The 20016-nt window shown below is 44.3% G+C and overlaps 1 protein-coding gene and 1 long non-coding RNA gene across 2 annotated transcripts in view; one reads left to right on the forward strand and one right to left on the reverse strand.

Annotated features, from left to right (window-relative positions):
* The window catches only part of LOC142748727 (uncharacterized), a 145287-nt gene that overhangs the window by 59571 nt on the left and 65700 nt on the right, over positions 1-20016 (reverse strand). The window lies entirely within an intron of this gene.
* FGD4 (FYVE, RhoGEF and PH domain containing 4) overlaps positions 1-20016 on the forward strand; it is a 100736-nt gene that overhangs the window by 307 nt on the left and 80413 nt on the right. The gene's annotated exons all lie outside the window — the stretch shown is intronic.

The raw sequence follows: 20016 nt of genomic DNA on the forward strand, positions 1-20016 counted from the left end.
GGGCAAATGATAAGCTCATTATAGTATATTCCTGATACGCACAGCTGTGTATATAGCAGACGTCGGTGACAACCACAAAAAAAAACTGTGTTACTTGTACACAGAGCTCTGGTGACTTTTGTATTGTGCAAATATTATATTGTGTCCTATCTGTCTCTAGGAAAGCTGGGTGACAACCCATATGGCAGCTCTAACAGCTCTGAGGAGGGTGGTACTCTGCTTTTCTAGGCCCCTGAATGGAAAATAAAATTCCTTCTAATTGGTGCTCCTTTGTCATGGCATAACATGTCATTCAGGGTTCATGGAAAGTTGGGTGAAGCCCCCATGCGTGAGCTGTAATTATAGCTGAACCGTCACCCAGAAATCGATATGACTTAATACAATTTTACAGAAAAAGGACGACCCCATATTTGTTTTTTTTATATTTTACATGGAAACACGAGCAGTTTGTGTGCGACTCCTGCGGCTGAGCCCTGCGAACACGTCTGAGTCACTGTGTCAACACTAAAGTCATCTTCTTACCAGTCTCTGCCTGGTATATTGTGCTATCGACTGCTATATATCGTGTACAGCTATAATATAACATAGAACATGTGAGCATGATGCTGTAGTGGCGGTTTTCTGGCGCAATTTCATTGTAAATATTTGTTCTCAGGCTAAACTTTATATGTATCCAGCCCCCACTTTGCTAGTCACCCCCTGGACAACTTTTTTACCACGTGGTACGCCATGTACAACTTGTGCGCTGTGTTGATGAATATGGCACGCTGCGCTAAAATGACATACTGTTGTACCGCATGGTCATACACCTATATTATGTTCCATCAGTGAAAGAGTAACCTAAATAAATGTAAAGGGGATCTCCAGCATAGGGTATATAAAGATAAAGCATGACTCCAAGCAAAAACCGAAATATTCAAGTGTGAATGCAGGTGACCAATGCCCCACGCCAGGCACCTGCCAAATGTTTAAAAAAAAACAAACAACAACTTACCTGATGCTTGTAGTTTTTCCATCCCAGGCTGCCATAGATCAGACATCGCATTGGATTACACTGAGTAAAGCCCAACAGGAAGAGCCACAGAGAGTGGAGGGGGCAGGGAATATGCATTTTTATGAAGCCTGGGTGACTCTGTGACTAAATGATATCTCCATACTTGCTAAAAAATGGCTCCTGTAGGGTAGCTACGTCTCGGAACCAGGTATAAGAGGTAGAATAGTCCTAACTGGCCTGTATAGTAGTAAATATGTTCTCCTTGTGGGTAGATACTACCAGGGTACAAGTCCTCTAAAGTTCCAACACTTTCCACATCACTGCTAGGATGGGTGTGTGTTTATAGGTGTCTATACATGTACTTGTGTGTGTATAAGCATATCTCTTAACCTTTGAACCTCCAATGGCGGAACATTATCAAGGCCCAGCTCCGATCCACCCAAGCATGCCCACAGATCCTTCCAAAAATGTAAATTTTGAGATGAATTTGCATAAGCACGCCCCCTTTAAGGCCTGTTTTGCAAGACAATCCTGCAAAACGAGTATCTTTACGTGTGTGTGTGTGTGTGTGTGTACCTATATACAGTGTGTTTATATGTACGTGTTGTGTATTACATATTTGTGTATCACTGTGTGTGTGTTATAGTGTAGCTGTTTGCATTGCTGTGTGTTTAGGTCATGGCCCGATTTAAGCAAATGGCTCCAACGTCCAAATTTTCAGCCACAAGTCCTCCACCACGTATTGTATAGACCACACCCCCAAAACGCGCTTGACCTCTCATGAATCATGAGCAATACCTATGATCGGTATCAAAAGACCAGATCCTGGCCCTCATCCCCGAGACAGTAGAGCAGACCCCAGACGGTGACCCCGACCACTTAGAGTCTCCTCTGACTGCCTGTGATACAGACTCCTCCAAGCCGAGTCTATAATGTAGCAGTCTACAGCATGGGCAGAGAAGGCAACCCCATCTCCCCTTTTTCCAGGGTCTCCAAGACATTCCGGAAGAGTAGTCTATGCCGTGACCCGCCTCTACAAACTCTGCTGTTGGGTGTCATGAATGGTTACACCACTGGGCTCCATCCCTTAAAGGGGTTGTACAGGATTACAAAAACATCACTACTTTCTTCCAGAAATGGCACCACACCCATGGGTTGTGTCTGGTATTGCAGCTCAGCTGCATTGAAATAAATGGGGCTGAACTGCAATACCACACACACCCTGTGGACAGGTGTGGCGCTGTTTATGGCAGAAAGCAGCAATGTTTTTCGAATCTTGTACAACCCCTTTAAATTTATTTCTCCGAATTTTGACCTTAATTTGGTCCCTGAAATCTACCATAGGTGACTTCGCCGTGTTTTAGCGCTTTGTCATCTGTGATGCAGCTAGACGAGAATTCGGTGTGACATCATCTGTGGCATCTGTCGCTGCCATTCATATCTAGTAATCTCGTCTCGTGTTGTGACTGTCAGCGCACATTACATCTCTTGTTTATGGCCTATTTAGTTTCTTTGTTAGACTGGTTGTTCCATAAACATCGGCATTCTGTAGATATTTGTTGTCCTCGTCTTCCAGGTTATGTGGAAAAAAAGAGAATTTACGAAAGCTGGTTTTATTTGGCATCTACAGTATATTACACCTGCAACATCCAGATCCCTTCTCCTATGGTTCCACCATAAAACCCTATACTGATATAAGAACCGCGGGGGTCTGGATGTAGCAGCTGTTAACCCGTTAATGACCGCCAATACGGCTTTTCACGGAGCCAGAGGTAGCTGAGAACTTGGGGCATTGCTGCTCGAGCGGGCGGATCGAAATCCGCCTATTTAACCACTTAGATGCGGCGCTCAATAGCGAGCGCTGCACCTAAGTGGTTTTGGAGAGAGGGAGGGTGCTCCCTCTCTCACCCCACCGGTATCCTGCTATGAGATCGCAGGGTGCCGGTGTCTTCTAGGGCAGCCGGGGGGCCTAATAAATGCCCCCTGGTCTGCCTGTAGTGGATGTCTCCTAGGCCATGCCTCTGGCCTCTGTTGTAAACGGACAGGCAGTAATACAGAAGTATTGCGGTGGATTATAAAAGCGATCGGACGATCGCATAGTGAAGTCCCCTAGTGGGACTAGTAGAAAAGTTTAATAAAGTTATTAATAAATAAGTGAAAGAAAATGAAAAACCCACTTTTTCCCCTTACAAAATGCTTTATTATGAAAAAAAAAAAGTTACACATATTTTGTATTGCCGCGACCGTAACGACCCCAACTATAAAGCTATTATGTTATTTAACCTGCTTGGTGAACACCGTAAAAATAAAACCATGCCAGAATTGCTGTTTTCTGTAAATCCTGCCTTCAAAAAATGGGATAAAAAGTGATCAAAGAGTCGCATGTACTCCAAAATAGTACCTATAAAAACTACAAGTCGTCTAGCAAAAAAAAAAAGCCCTCATACAGCTGCATCTGCGGAAAAATACAAAAGTTATGGCTCTTCAAATATAAAGACACAAAAACACAAATAATTAAAAAAAAAAAAAAAAAGGGTTTTTACTGTGTAAAAGTTGAAAACATAAGAAAACTATGTCCATTTGTTATCGTTGCAATCTTAACGACCCGCTGAGTAAAGTTATTATGTTGTTTATACCATATGGTAAACGGCGTAAATTAAAGACGCAAAAAAGGAGTGCCAAAATTGCTGGGTTTTTTTCTATTATGCCCCAAAAAGTTAATAAAAGTTAACCAATAAATTATATGTACCCCAAAATGGTGCTATTAAAAAATACAATTTGTTCCATAAAAAACAAGTCCTTATACAACTATGTCAACGCAAAAAAGTTATATCACTTTGAATGCGATGATGGAAAAACTTACAAAATAGCTTGGCCATCAAGGTTTAAAATAGGCTGGTCACTCAGGGGTTAATAGATGCCCCATTGTCGTTGTATATGTAACAACCGGCCTTATGCCCGTTTCAGACGGCCATAATGAGGTCCTATTTTAGCATCCATATTACGGCCGCAGTTTTACTGAACCAAACTCGGAACATCGTAGGGTTCTGTGGAGATCGGCACAGTAGGATTTTCGGGCATCCGGGTGTTACAGCTGTAAAACAGACACTAAAATATGGCTGCGTTATGCCGACCTGAAACCGGATCATTGTTGCGCTAAGAAAAGATTGCATGGTAACTGGCACGGCCAGATGACATAACCCCAAGTGGCCTATTTGTCTCCTCCCTGGCTCTCCAGACCTTGACTGAACCTATTCTGTGACCGTCGCTCCTTTTGGGTTTACCTGGAGTCTTCCTTGCCTCCTAATACCGGCTTGACTCCACTTTCTGATTTCACATTGGATCTTCCCTGGTACTTGTGCACAGCTTCGACTACTTTCCTGGTATTGATCTTGATCTTTATTCATCACCACGTCCTGTCCTGACCTCTTCGTGGCGCATCTGCCGCCAATCGGTGACTACTCCGGGGCCACGATCTGGGGAAAGGCCCTACTTCCATGAAGGGGATTAAGGGTGAAGAACAGGAGGGTCCACTATACTTCGTGTCCAGTTGCAGTTCTAGAGGTTTCACTTTATTGGTGCACCGTAACTCGACGGCTTTGATAGTGGGCAAAAAAATTCCTCTAGAGTTTTTTTCATAAGAAATCATTCTACTTCGGGATAAAAACATGACCAGGGAGGAAAATGTAGGACTTGTATGTTGTATATAGTCTGTGTACTCAGATGGTGTCTTGATACAACCATTGGGCATGAGCATTTTTCTTTACCTCATTGCTTTTTTTTTATTTACCAAAATTTTCTTTCAAAAATTTTGCAAACCCAATTTCCCGATGTTCTTGTTTCGGTCATTGCTAAATAAAGAGCCAGCTGCTAGTGGATTACAATCCGGCTTGTCATAGGAATGTTCTATGTCCTGTCTTGTCTCCCCAACACGTGCTTTAAATCAATGTTTTTTAATAGAAGGTTTTAGCGCGAAACCCTATTTTTTTATCCAGTATTGCTGGGCATTGTAGTTCCTTAGATTCGATTCTGGAAATATACTAGCAGACTTCCTGTGGCAGTAATATGAGACATGACAGGAATTAGATGAATGTTGTTTTTTGTTTTGTTTTTTAAATTCACGGCCTTAGGGCACGGGTGGTATATAATGATTGCTGTTGCTTTTGCGTTGACAAATGTCTGTTCATACACGCTTAGAAAAGGCGTTCATAGTTTATTTTGGAACATAGAAATAATTTTAACGAATAACTTATAGACCTAGTTTTAAAAAGTATTCACGCCCCCTCCTCCAAATGTCTCCTATTAAAACATTTGTGAAACGAAGCAGTTTTTAAATAAAGAGCTGGAGTGTGTACATAAGTTTTTAGTTTTACTCCATTTAAGCAACACCCAGATCACACATGTAAAAAAAAAATAACTAAGCCATTCAATTCAATTACTGGCCATAGCACCTTTTAAAGTGAATGTCCGGCCTGAAGTTTTTTAACTTTTTTTTAAATCCGTGACGATCAATTCTGTAATATCTTCATAGCGGCCAAAGCTCCATTCTTCCAAAACAGAGCCTCAAATCAACTGTATATACTTTGTGTGAAAAAAAAAATAACATGCTGGCTACCTGCAACCACCACTAGAGGGAGCATTGCAGTTTATTGCAAACTGTTAAACATTGAACTCAATAAGAGGGCATCAGGCAGTAAGCTTCCTTGCTCCCTCTAGTGGTAGGTGCAGGTAGCCAGCATGTTATTTTTCAAATCCATATCTTTTCAGGGGATTTGGAGCTTTGTAGCAGAAAAGCTGAGCTCACACCGTGATAAAGATCTATTACGGCCCTATTCACACAACAGGGAAATTCGGCCGTGTGACAGCCTTTTTTTAACAGCCTGGAGGAGTCCCAGCCAGAGCACTGCCGACACTCTGGCCGGGGATTCCGCTCCTGGAGAAGCCCCTGACGTCACTGTCCATATATGGACAGTGATATCAGGGGCTCCTCCAGGAGAGGAATCCCTGGCCAGAGCGTCCGCAACACTCTGGCTAGGGATTCGACTCCTAGAGGGTGCCCCAAAGGCGTTATGTATAGGGAGGGGGGAGTGTAGCGCTATCTACAGAAGGCATCAACATCTGTGATTGCTGTCTGAATTGCCGACAAATCAGCCAAAGCTGCAGCACACGGTTCAATAGTTGTGAGGACATGGTAGCCAGTAAAAAATAGCAGAGAAAAAGCCAGATGTCCATGCCAAGAAGCTGAGGGATCAGACAAAGCTCTCTATACTCTGAAAGCAGGAGAAAATGGTGACTTGGTGATCATTTGACCTTTCTGTGGGAGTTTTTAGTGGGTTGGGACCAAAAAAATGTACAAATGAAATTCATCTGTTTTTAAAACTGATGCAAAACGGTCACAATCGGCCGTTAAAAACGGAAACACGGCTCGGAAATGGAATGGATGCAAAACGTCAGAGAAAAACGGAAAGGCCGTTTTTATCGCTGACACCTGGACCCTGTCGTATGATAAAAGGCGGAGATTCATTTGAAGCATCAATAATTGCTAACAAATGCTTCCTATAATTTTCACTGTGGAGGAATTTTGGACGACCTTGGTAGGTTTCATTTCAGGTTCTACCATGGACGTAACGAAAACCTTCACAGTCCTAAGAGCTACAAGTCCCACGTTTGATTCATAAACCACTATCTCAAACAGTTTGAGCTTCGCTCAGGTCAGAGCAAAGCTTGTGGTAACGCTACTTTACAGAAACCGCCAAAAAAACATGGTGGCATAGTTGGCCTAGCTCACCATCATTGTTGGCACTGTCAGGAGTCATGAAGACTGTTTTACCCTATCCCATTAACCTGGAGGTTTCCAGAATGGGACATAAAGTAGGGGGCAGGGATTTTTCTGACGAACACTACCGTCAGTCTCTCTACAGCCTGAAATGACGGATAACCGAGAACAATAGATTATATTCGACTGCACAGTCAGTAGAAACTTTTAGTGTCCATTTAATGGCTGCCTGCTGGGTTTTTGTCCTTCATACACGAGATATCATAGTCCAGGGATTAGCTGTTTATACTCTTACGTTCTTATTATGCTCCATGGTCATAATAATAAATCAAGAAGGAATCTCCGGTAAAAACCGTTTCCCTGGGTAATTATTCAATAGGGAGTTTTATCGCCTCCCAAATGAATTTCATATCTACACTGTTTAATGAGCAGTGACCTAAATATCTTTGGGTTGTTGCTTAGCAACCGTGGACCGCTCCAGCGGGTGACAACCAGAGGTTCTGGAGCTCTTCAGCAGATCGGATTAGATGCTATGGTAACACATATTGCTACTCCACTAAGTATACAAGTGTAACCCAACTATAGAAAATAAATTATAAATAATGAAGAAAAAAAATTACTCTCCGAGCTAAATCATAAAAAAAAATTACGACCTTACCGTGAATATCAATCTTTTATTCCGATACCAAGCGCTTAGACCTCATGCACACATCCTTCCCTGTGTCCGTTATGACTTCCGTGTGGTTTCCGTTGTCACTCCACATCCGTTCCGTTTTAAACGGACGTCGTGCTTCCATTTGTCTTCCGTTTTTAACGGTCCGTTAAAATCCATCTTGTGTGTTCAATGCAGGGAACTCTGGCATGCCCTGCTGTTGCTTAGCAACGGATCCGTGAAAAACGGACGGCACACGGATGACGGACCCATAGGCTTCAATGGGTGAGACGGACACTGAACCACGGACAAAAGTAGGACATGTTCTACTTTTGACGGAACAGACCAACGGAACCGTCAAAACAACGGAAGTGTGCGTGGCCCCGTTGAAATTAATGTGTCAGGGTGCTATCAGTTAAAAAAAAAAAACGGATAGTACCCTGAAGAAAATAACTGAAGTGGGCATGAGGCCTTCGTCCCCTGCATAGATATAGAGGTAGATGATAAAATTCTGTCCGCCTGCTGCCACCACTAGGGGGACCTCACTGCATGCTGTTTTACTATAGAGTTCAATGTATAACTGCATCCAGGAAGCTCCTAAGCTCCCCCTAGTGGTGGCAGTTTTTATGGATTTCTGAATGGCAAATCTGCTTTATAAAGTGGTAGGGGCGAAGGGAATTGATCACCAAATAACTAGGCACATTTGCCACACAGGAGTCTTGTAGAGCTGGGTGGCAGACACAGTGGGAGCTGTACTGGTGGTCTTATTGGTTCTACGATGGGTCTTCTATAATTACTGGTGATATTTATTGTAGTGAAAATCCCCTTTATGCAGAATTAAACACGTGTTTATTTTTATTTTTTTAGATCTTTTTAAAGTTCACATGAGCTTGTTATATTTTTTATTTTTACTTCTAGGAACTGAAAAGATTATATTCCTCTTTTACCAAATCTCACCTATACTTCTCATAAGCATCATTTGCTGACTTATATGCAGAACATTGTCCCTTAGCTGCATGTTCACCACATATGTTATTTTTAGATCCAACATTTTGTGCTGATTTATTTTATAATATATCTTTATAGTAGTCAGCGCTCTGTTTTTCTGAGCACCAAATCCCCTGACATAAAACCTATAGATAAAATTCTGTCTGCCTGCAGCCACCACTAGATGGAGCTTAGGATTTCAATGCATACTGAGTTATGTATGCAGTAACTCCTAAGCTCCCCCTAGTGGTGGCTGCAGGCAGACAAAATTTAAAAAATAAACTATTACGTCTATTATGCAGGGGATTTGGAGCTATGTATCAGAAAAATGGAACTCTGACTGCTGTAAACATATATTAAGGAGTCAGGACAGAATCTTGGGTCTATTAAAATAAAATATTAGTGCTCGAGGGAGGACATTCACATTAATGTTAAAGGAGAACTCCAACAAAACTATTTCCAATTCTGGTTATTTATTAGGAAATCCTCTGCACTATTTGCTAAACTGATAAATTTGTAAATTAGACAGAGCAATTCGGTCATAGCAACTGCTTTGAAATGTCAATTTTGACCCTATGACGCTGTTTTGATGTGGGGTTTGGCCTAATGATCAATGACCGAGTAAAATTTCCACACCGTCTGGCAACCTAAGCCAGATAGAAGACAGTAACGCATAACTTCTGAGTCAAACTACACACAAGTTTCTTTGTAGTCTATAACCATAAAGACAAATAGGTCTGCATAGGAGCTGCATACACAAAACGGTAATTATTATATATTTTTTTTTAATCAAGACTATTTGCTAAGTTGCTTCATTTATTATTTAAAATAAGTCTGAATTCATGGCAGCCATTCAACACCGTAATGAAGTCTACGCATCACGGGTCCGGTATGGGAACTGCAGATTTGTTTTAATGAACTGTTTGATTCCTGAACTGTTCAGTAGCAACAAGAACATTCTTTATGGAATTGAAATACAAATCTACCATATAAACCTGTTCATTGCTCTAATGCTTTTAATTAAGTTGGTCACGTGCCCAGAATTTTACTTTAAAAAAAGCTTTAGTCCCAACCGGTCCATCAGGAATAGCGATCCGGACGGGAGTTTTCTCTTATTTTAGTCGCGTTCCATTTTATAAATGTGTTTGTGTATAATTTATCATTTGTGACGCAGCTTTTATATAGATAGAGCCTATCTATCCTATCATAGACTACGTTCGTGTTCGCCTTTCTCTACCGTTTTTATATAATGCGATTTAGGGTAATTGGGTTGTGGCTAGAACTACGGCGGTGATTGGTGCGAGGCCGTTCTTCAGGAGATATTTATTTCAAGTTGATTTTTTATTTTTTTTACTTATTTTTTTTGATTTTTGTGGTCTGTCCCTTATAGGTCAGAAAAGACCATTGGGGGACTTTCCTATTTTATATATATTTTTCCTCTTCACAGCTCACATTGTTCTGGGTTAAGCTAGACCCAGAAGCTTCCTCTTGTTACCTGCATTTTGGCGATCATGGGATCAATTACATGACCTTTAGGCCGGATTCACACGAGCGTGTGCGTTTTGCGCGCGCAAAAGTTCCATAACAGCTCCGTGTGTCAGCAGCATATGATGTGTGGCTGCGTGATTTTCGCGCAGCCGCCATCATTATGACACTATGTTTGTAAACAGAAAAGCACGTGGTGCTTTTCTGTTTTCATTGATAGTTTTTACTGCTGTTGTGCGAATCACGCGCGTCACACGGAAGTGCTTCCGTGTGCTGCGCGTGATTTTCACGCACCCATTGCCTTCCATGGGTGTGTGATGCGCGAAAAACGGACAAAGATAGGACATGTCGTGAGTTTTACTCAGAGGACACGCTACGTGAAAATCACGGACTGTCTGAACGGCCCCATTGACTAACATAGGTCTGTGCGAGGCGCGTGAAAATCACGCGCGTTGCACGGACGTATATCACGTTCGTCTGAATAAGCCCTAAGGACCAAGAGAGGCAGTGGCAATGAGCACCGTGCCATGTATGTAAAAGCAGAGAAGACAGAAGTGATGAAAACTGGCAGCCGTCTTAAACCTGCACCATAAATAATGTTGGCAAGGATTTGTGGACCGGGATTGCCCACTGTAATCTTAAAATGGGTGGTCCTATCCGCTAAATATGCTGCCCTAGGTAAAGTGAGAATAGGAAAAACAGGTACCTTTGAAACAGGATGTAACCGGATGCCTATCCTGTTGTCATTGACTTCTATTTTACAAATGTTCTTCAACATCCAGTTGCATATTGTTGTAACGGTAAATTTGCCCCCACCCCCCCAAAAAAAAAAACAACAACAAAAAACAGTACATGGTGTGAACCTAACCTTACAGATATAGGTCCGTACACCAATTCATCAAAATAGCACTATAAAATACGGGGCACTTTGGCTAATAGGAGCGATCAAAGAGTATATTGGGTTCATAGTCATGAATCTGGTGAATTCATAAAGGGAGAGCTCCCCCCGCCTCTCCTGCCTATTTCCTCCCCTCCTCACAGTGATTAATGGGCTCCTGTGGATACACAGCAATCACCGCTAAAAGGAGGAGGGAGAGTCGAAAGGTGCACTCCCCTCATGAATATATTCTTTAATCGCTCCTATTAGCCAAACAGACAAATTGTGTCAGAGTCTGGGTCCCCTGGAGGATCTTTTGGTGGTCCAGTTTGACCATCACTAAAAACCTTCCCTGTATTCATTAGCTGACAATGGGTCTAGCATATAAAAACTTATGTGGACAAAAAGTAGCGCCGATGACCATATCCACCAACAAAACTATAGCGGCTTCACTACTTTCATACTATTATATAATTGTTCATAGATCTTCTTGGCAACTTATCATTAAATACTTGTATCCTCAGTAGGAACTTCATGGAAGGTCATGATTTCAAAAGCCCCTCCTGTTCCTTTTTTTATTTCTTGGAAGATTATTATCTTCAACCCTATTCCACCTTGGGTGTTCCCTGGATCTGCAGGTGTGGACCTGTATTTAAGACGTGCTCCTCTCTGATAAGTTTGTAGAGCTGAAGATCTTCACGGTTCTCTGGTTGACGAGTCTCACGGTTGATTTGATTGAAATCTGGAGTTTTTGTTTTACAATGTGGCGGCCTTGTTAATGGCAGCTCTGACTTCTTCTCTCTTCATGGTGGGCGACGTATTATTATTTTTACATGTTCAAGTACATGGAATGAAGCCATGTCCTTGGAGGTGACCTGTTCCAGGTGTCGAGCGCTCTCGTCCTGTCAATGTGATAACCCAGGTGAATGTTTGTCTCTCAGTTTTTCTGTTCTGTTAGTCTTGGTGGAGGAAAGAAAGGTAAGCAAATGCTAGACACACCAATTCAATGGAAAATCAAATGTCCAAGGGGGTCTTGTGGCACCATCTCATTATTAGTATGAGAGTCTTAAGGATTTGACTTCTTTAACTAATACTTTTTATAAATGTAGAGTGTCTTGGGTATTTTTTTTCCATGTAATGGGATTTTCTTGGTTGTTCCTGGGTTACTCTTTGGCTATGGGCTACCCACTCGGGCAGCAGGTATGGCTGTAGGCAAGGTGGTGATTTGTAGCGTGTTGCGGAGAACCATTGGGAAGCAGCTTGTGGGGAGTCAGTGGCAGGTCTCGCAGGGCTGTACATTTTCTTCAATATAAAGTTGGAGACTATTTTTTAAACCTTTTTGAAGAGGTCTCCCAAAACATTGTTGAAATTTATTTATGGCCCATTATATGGCAACTGAATGAGGACCGCATTGCTCAGTGGTATTCTGCATGTTGTCTGTGTCTTCTTCTCAGCTTGGACTTCCTTTCCCTATTTAGCTTATCTTACTGATGGATTTAGGAGGGCTTTCCGTGAAAATGTGATTTATTATTCATCTCAATGGGAGCTGTATTCAGTAAGCACCTAAGGCTCTGTAGAGGTGGCCACAGGTAGACACAAATTTGTATAATTTTAAAGGGTTATTCCCATTCTATAAAGTGATCCATCAATAATGACCTCACTTTTATGTACGGTGGGGGTCCAACCTGTGGGAAGGGTCCGTAGAGCTGATTTAGTGCTGTGGCCCCTCCACTATTTATCACTGCTACATTGAATAGCCTAAATACTCATATATATAATCTTCTACTATCATCTATGTGGTGGCGGCCGGGGGGTATTTCTAAAAGTTTCAGTCTTCCTTTCAAGTTTTTTAGTATGTCTTCTTATATTCAAGCCAAAGCTAGGCTTTCCTTCACCCGGGGCAAAGGTTCAGTTTGTTGCCCCCCATCCCTGTAACTAAATATTCTGGTGAAGGCAACGTGGCCTGTTAGCACCCTTCTGGCACCTAGCACCCAGGATCCCCCCCCCCCAGCAACACTCCAGTTTATAGGAAGGCACTTTTCGTAGCTCCTGCCTTGTTTCCTTGACTTTGCCGTCTGTGTGTTTAAGATTTCCTAATCTCCGAGTGCACGTGAATTTACGATAAGAGAGTTATTAATTAATCTTGTCTCAAAGTTCTCTCACAAAGGAATTCTTTCTAAGAGGAATTCGAACAAAATAAAAAAATTCACGCTACATGATCAGCTAGTTACCCTTCAAAATTTCCTTTTAAATCCTAATTTAAGAATGAAATTCTATTTTAGTAAATTAAGGTCATCCAATTAAAGGGGGTTTCTGACCAAGGACATTTATGACATGTCGACAGGAAATGCCATAAATGGGATCACCACCTATCGGGAGAATGAATATAAACCGTCGAATAGGCGTGATGACGGGGGAGGGCATGGGAGCCTGTTCCCCCGATAGGTGGGTGTTCCAGAGGTAGTTGTACCATAAATGTCTTTGTTTGGTAATCCCTCTTTAAATATATAGTCCATCAATTAGATGTTCAGCCTTGTATTTGTTACCAGTAACCTGCTTCTAGAAAGTGCACCAATTATGGAGAATGTTATACCATGGTCGGGATCATTTAAAAACTAGGGATAAGTCCCATCCTCACCTAGACATTACATTCCTACCAGACCCTGTCTATTCTCTTATTCTTTGTTATTGTTACAATGTTGAACTTTCGGACCCTGTTATAACATTATAATACTTAATTTCGCCATATGTGACGAAACTTTATCATGAACGATTTTCCTATTCATTATATGTCTGTATCTTACGTCATATTATTACAAATTGTCTGGAGCCTGTACCTGATGTATGCAATGTATATTTTTATGTTTTTAAAAATTTTCATGAAAAATCATTTAAAAGAAAAGACTTTCCATTTCTTAAAGGGCAAGTGCGCGCCAACTCACCCAGTTTACCCGGGTCATTAATGTACCCTCCCCATTCCTCTTTAATCTAGCTTGCTAGTATTTCTTTTCTGTGATATCTATCGGGTTTACTGTTGCTGACCCTGCTTGCTTGAACTTGACCATCCCTATACGCCGCTTGCCCTGACCTGCGCTTTAGTTCAGACCTTGCATCTGTCTGTATTGTACCTTGTTTTTTCACGCTGGCCTTTGCCAATAGAGACTACTCTGGGGGTAGTGACCTGGGCATACTAGTGGTCAAGTACACATCTCCGTACAGAGATCAAAGGTTGTGTCACAGCTATGGAGTATGTGGACCCACTAGGCCGCTCTTCCGTAGCGGAGTAGCAGCTGGTCAAACAGTCAGTGATAGTCTTTAGGAAAAGAGTATCTGAATAGAAGACTAGGTAGACACTTGGCGTAGTAGATGACACTTGGCGTAGCAGACGACACTTGGCACAGATGATGTACTTGACTCCGACACTAGACTACGCACTGGAACAAACACAATTACTGGATACGGGAAAAACAGGATACAGGATTCAACTAAGGGACCACTTGCAATAATGAATATGGGCAGACACAACCACGCTCAGGCAAGAAGGAAGAGGTCAGAGTGCATTTTATAGTGCAGGGTTGGGATTGGATAGGGAGAATTTTATTGACGCGCTGACCCTTTAAGGCCAGGAACGAGAGCGCGCACGCATGCTAGGAGATACCGTGGATCAGAGTGGGGGCGTGTGCTGGCGTCTCCGGGAGGGAGATGTCGGCTGGAGTACATTGATCTGTGCCCGCTGGAGGGTAAGTAATGCCGGCGGTCCGCGGCCAGGGCCGGCGTCCGCACCCGGCGAACCTGGGCAAGTTCCGGGGCCCACTACCCTTGGGGGGGGCCCACTCGGCCACCGGGTGCTATAGCTGCCATCGTCATGGCATCACTGTCCGTATATGGACAGTGATGTCGGGAGGAGAGAAGGAGCCCCAGGCAGAGTGCTAGCGGCTCTGCTCCGGGACTCCGTCTCTGGGGAAGTCCCTGACATCAATGTCCATATATGGACAGTGATGTCGGAAGGAGAGAAGGAGGCCCAGGCAAAGTGCTAGCGGCTCTGCTCCGGGACTCCGTCTCTGGGGAAGTCCCTGACATCAATGTCCATATATGGACAGTGATGTCGGGAGGAGAGAAGGAGGCCCAGGCAAAGTGCTAGCGGCTCTGCTCCGGGACTCTGTCTCTGGGGAAGTCCCTGACATCAATGTCCATATATGGACAGTGATGTCGGGAGGAGAGAAGGAGGCCCAGGCAAAGTGCTAGCGGCTCTGCTCCGGGACTCCGTCTCTGGGGAAGTCCCTGACATCCATGTCCATATATGGACAGTGGTGTCAGGAGGAGAGAAGGAGTCCCAGGCAGAGAGCTAGTACCGCTCTGCCCGGGACTATGGCTCTGGAGTTGCCCCTGACAACACTGTCCATATATGAACAGTGACGTCAGGGGTTTCACCTGAAGCAGAATCCCCAACGAGAGCATTGGTAATGCTCTGGTTGGGGATTCCACGCCTACAGGGAGGGAGGCTGTGTGGCGCTACCAGGGAGGGGGGCTGTGTGGCGCTACCAGGGAGGGTGGGCTGTGTGGCGCTACCAGGGAGGGTGGGCTGTGTGGCGCTACCTGGGAGGTGGGGGCTGTGTGGCGCTACCTGGGAGGTGGGGGCTGTGTGGCGCTACCTGGGAGGTGGGGGCTGTGTGGCGCTACCTGGGAGGTGGGGGCTGTGTGGCGCTACCTGGGAGGTAGGGGCTGTGTGGCGCTACCTGGGAGGTGGGCTGTGTGGGGCCTAACGTCTATATGGGGGCACAAACTGATGTTTTCTGCCATTTTACTGCCGCCGTGAGTTCCCCCGCAAAGGGGCCTACTAAGTCTGTGTCGCAAAAGGGCCCACATAAACCTGGAGCCGGCCCTGACCGCGGCCATTACAGGGTAAACACCTTGTCCTATCTTAGACTCTGCTCCCCAATTTAGCCCTACGCCAAATCCGTTGGCACCAAAGTGTGTCCACACATCTTCTGTTTCCCCCATGACAGTCTTTTATATCTACGGCCCCCGTTACACTGTTATGGTTATTTTGAATACTGAATGACAATACACCATATGTGTGTGGTGTCAACATAAGGTACCACACAGGGCACCATCCAACATAAGGTATCACACAGGGCACCATCCATCATAAGGTCGGCTTTGGCAGTCTCTGTAATATTGTTGCACCAAGTGTGTTGTTTTTTTCATGTGTTTTTAGTTTTTCCGCCAAATGGTTATTTTCTTGTCTCCACATTAGACCTGCCAATATCCCACGGCTATTCCATTGTGTAATACTTAAAAAGTATTGCTTAATATGTGGTGTAGTGATAAAAAAGGAAAATAATTAAAAGCAACACCCTTCAAGCATCCATAATTATATTCCTTTAAATTTAATACAAGTGTAGCAGAGTTCTTTAAGTTATCTTTGAGGAAGAGTCCTTCAAAAGTGTGTTGAGAAAGGAAACTTGGTAATCACGAAAGTGCCAGACAAAATGTATACTGTGTTATTCCTAGTGCAAGGCCTGAGGGGCGGGGCATGACACTGAAACCTTGTGTCTAGTCCTGCCCATAATACACTGTATTCATTTATTTTCCTAGAATGTTTTGTATTGTCTTAGTCTCCTGTCTGGTTACTCATTGAATTGGTTTATGGCTGGTAATTTAAAGGTTTTTTTTATACATTGCCATACACTACAGCAGGGGTGGGGAACCTTTTTTCTGCCAAGGGCCATTTGGATATTTATAACCTCTTTCGCGGGCGATACAAAATGTATAAATGTAAAAATTAGCCTGGTATATTTCATCAAACATTTAATTAGCTCACCCCTAATGTGATGGTTGGAACTGCATCTCTTTGGTAAAGGCGAGTCTGAGCAGGGCGCGGCTCGCGGCAAATGCATGTAGGTCCTAAATCCACATGAGGCCTCAGCTAAATTTCTTAATTTTAGGAGCAGGAGAGTGGACGGAACCAAGTAGTGTCATTTACTACTAGTGAAGGTAGCGGTCTGAGTGAGGTAGATGCGTGCCAGCCCAGGCACCTGAACTCACGTCACTGTCTTGAGGTCAGGTGATTCAGGTCAGGTGACTGGTCTGGTCCACTCCCAGGCCAGCACGCACGGACATCACTCAGACCGCCGCAGCCTCCTTCACTAGTAGTGAATGACACTACTTGGCTCCGTCTGCTCTCCTCTTGCTCCTAAATGTGAGTGACCTCACTCACATTTACGAGGAGGGCGGACGGAGCCAAGTAGTGAATGACGTGGCGGTTTGAGTGAGGTCGATGCATGCTGGAGGACCAGACCAAATGATTTTGTGGGCCTAATACGGCCCACGGGCCTGACGTTCCCCGCCCCTGCACTACAGGATACAGGAAAAGACACCTAACACCAGGGGAGCGTATACTAATGTACTGAAGAGGATCTGTGTTGGAGAAAATGGCCGTAACAAAGCGATTATAATCATAGGGAACGGAATAGAAGAGGATCCATCCAATGAGTTTATGCTATAAATAGGCCCCTGCATATGACTTTGCCCATAATCACGGTCAGTGACTACAGGCGCTGACGGCTGCGGACAGCCATCTGCATTTGCAGGCCGTGCTCCCCGTGCTAAAGTATGGGAGCAAGGTCCGCAAAAAGCAAGAAATAGAACATGTTCTATCTTTTGCGGAGCCTTTCTACAGCACGGACACCTTCTCGTATATATGCGGGAAGGTGTTTGTCGGCCGTAGAAATGAATGGGTCCAGGGCCGGCGTCATCACCCGGGCAAGTGCCGGTGCCCACTACCCTGGGGGGGGGCCCACTTGGGCCGCCGGGTGCTAACGCTGCCGTCATGGCTCTCATAGCTGCTGTCCTGGCTTCCCCTGGGGAGGTGCCCCCCCGGGCTGGTCCGCCAGTAAAATATGGATCCCCCCATATTTTTTCCCCTACCCTCCTCCCGCCGCGGCCACGCTATTCCTTTAAGATCCCTTATCTAGCAGACGTGCGGCGATAGGCACGTCTGCTAGAACATGCCCCTCCTCTTCCCTGACGCTGCCCGCACTGCCAGAGCGGAGCAGGAGCGCCAGAGAGAAGACACCAAGGAGAGGCAGCCGGGCTGAGACTGAGGTTAGCGCTGCCTTATAACAACTGAGCGCCGCTCACTGCACTCAGCCTCCTGCCCCCCCTGCCCCTTATTAACTTAAAAAAAAGTAATCGCTGGCCAACTCTAAGGATTGGGGGGGGGGGGATTTGGGCTGTTACAGGGGTGGGGTTTGGCTGTTTGCAAGGGGGGTCTAAGCATCTTGCTGACTGCAAAGGGCTCTATGGAAAGGATTCTCTGCAAGTCTGAGCATATATGACTGCTCAGTGCTCAAAGCCCTCAGCAGTCCGAGTTAGACCCCACACTTGCAGTATACTTCTTCCCCATAGAGCCCTCAGCAGTCAGTCAGATGATCAGACCCAGGGCTGGCATCGGCACCCGCTGCCCTTTGGGGGGCTCACTCGGCTGTCGGGTGCTTCCTTATGCTGCCGTCATGGCTCCTCCAGGAGCAGAATCCCCGGCAAGAGCATTGCCAACGCTCTTGCTGGGGATTCCGCTTCTGGAGGAGCCTCTGACATCACTGTACATATATGGACTGTGACGTCAAGTGCTCCTCTGGGACCTAAATCCCCGCCTAGAGCGTTCGGCAACGCTCTGGCCGGGGATTCCGCTGTTAGAGGGAGCCCCAATGGCATTATCTACAGGGGGCTGTGGGTGGCATTATCTACAGGGGGCTGTGTGGGGCATTATCTACAGGGGGCTGTGTGTGTGGGGTATTATCCACAGGGGGTTGTGTGGTGTCTACAGATGGCACTGTATATATGGCCATATATATATATATATACACATACATACATACATACATACATACATACATAAATATGTATATATACTTCTATTAAAAAGAGATATATAAAAATATCAAAAAATAACAAATAAGTTAGAAACGTAATAGGTATGTAGATTTCATTAATTCATTTTTGTGGAACACACATAATACTGTCTACCAAATTACATTGACACTTGTTAATTTAAAGTAAAGTGCGAAAGCACTAGACAAATGATTATTGATACATCTGTATCATCATTCAGTTCATGCAGATTCTATTGTAACCGGAAATAACAATATCCCTAATGGGTAAAAGATTCAGTGAGCAATAAACTACCCGCTCTACCTAACCATTTAGACCAAGCACATGTTGGCCTCACGTGGCCCTTCCAAGTAGGTGGTAGTAACAAAACTTCCAGAAGACACATAAGTTGTTCTCGACCAAGGCCCACGAGTGAGGGGGGGATATCGCCTTGCGGCAAGCTTCCAGATGTAGATCTCAGGAGACCGATATCTATGAACGAGATAAAGCGTCCACTATGTTATTATTCACCCCAGGCACACGCTGAGCACCGAACCACACATTCAAACATAAACATCGTAACACTAAATGGCGCAATAACGCCAACACGGGTAATTAGGAAGAAGACAGACTATCAATTGCCTGGACAACAGCCATGTTGTCAGACCAAAAACAAACCTTCTTGTTTGCCATAAGATCACCCCTCAACTCCAGAGCTACAACGATGGGGAAAAATTCCAAAAGTGCAATATTTCTAGTGAAACCCAGCGAAAACCATGCGTTCGGCCAAGGCGCCTGGCCCCAACGCCTAACCAAAATTTCTCCAAAACCGATGCTCCCGGCTGCATCCGTGAACAACTGAAATTCAACACTTGAAACTTCCTTAACCTGACAGACCGCCCTGCCATTATAAGAGTACAAACAAGACTGCCAAACTATGAGATCCTCGCGCATACTTTTAGTAACCCTGATAAAATGACCAGGCTGTTGAATCCCCCTTGTAGCTAACGCAAGGCGACGTAAAAACACCCTCCCCATGGGGATAATGCGACACGAAAAAACCAATGATCCTATCAATGACTGTAATTGCTTCAAAGTCACTTTTCTAGATCTAGCAGCTTGCTCAACTTGAAATACCAACTTTTCCAGCTTATCCTCAGGCAATTTGAAGACCATGTATCAATCTCGAAACCCAGGAAAGACAACCTGGTGACTGGACCTTCAGTCTTCTCTTCTGACACCAAAGGTCGCCATCAGTTTCCTAAACGTCTTTAACAAAAATGCGATTCCTTCAGCCAACAAATAAAAAACCATCACATTCATGAATAACAGATGGCACTCCTGTTTCAAAGCACACTGTCCACTCCGAAAAA

Source organism: Rhinoderma darwinii, chromosome 3 (genome assembly GCF_050947455.1).
Source record: "Rhinoderma darwinii isolate aRhiDar2 chromosome 3, aRhiDar2.hap1, whole genome shotgun sequence".
NCBI classification, from domain to species: Eukaryota; Metazoa; Chordata; class Amphibia; order Anura; family Rhinodermatidae; genus Rhinoderma; species Rhinoderma darwinii.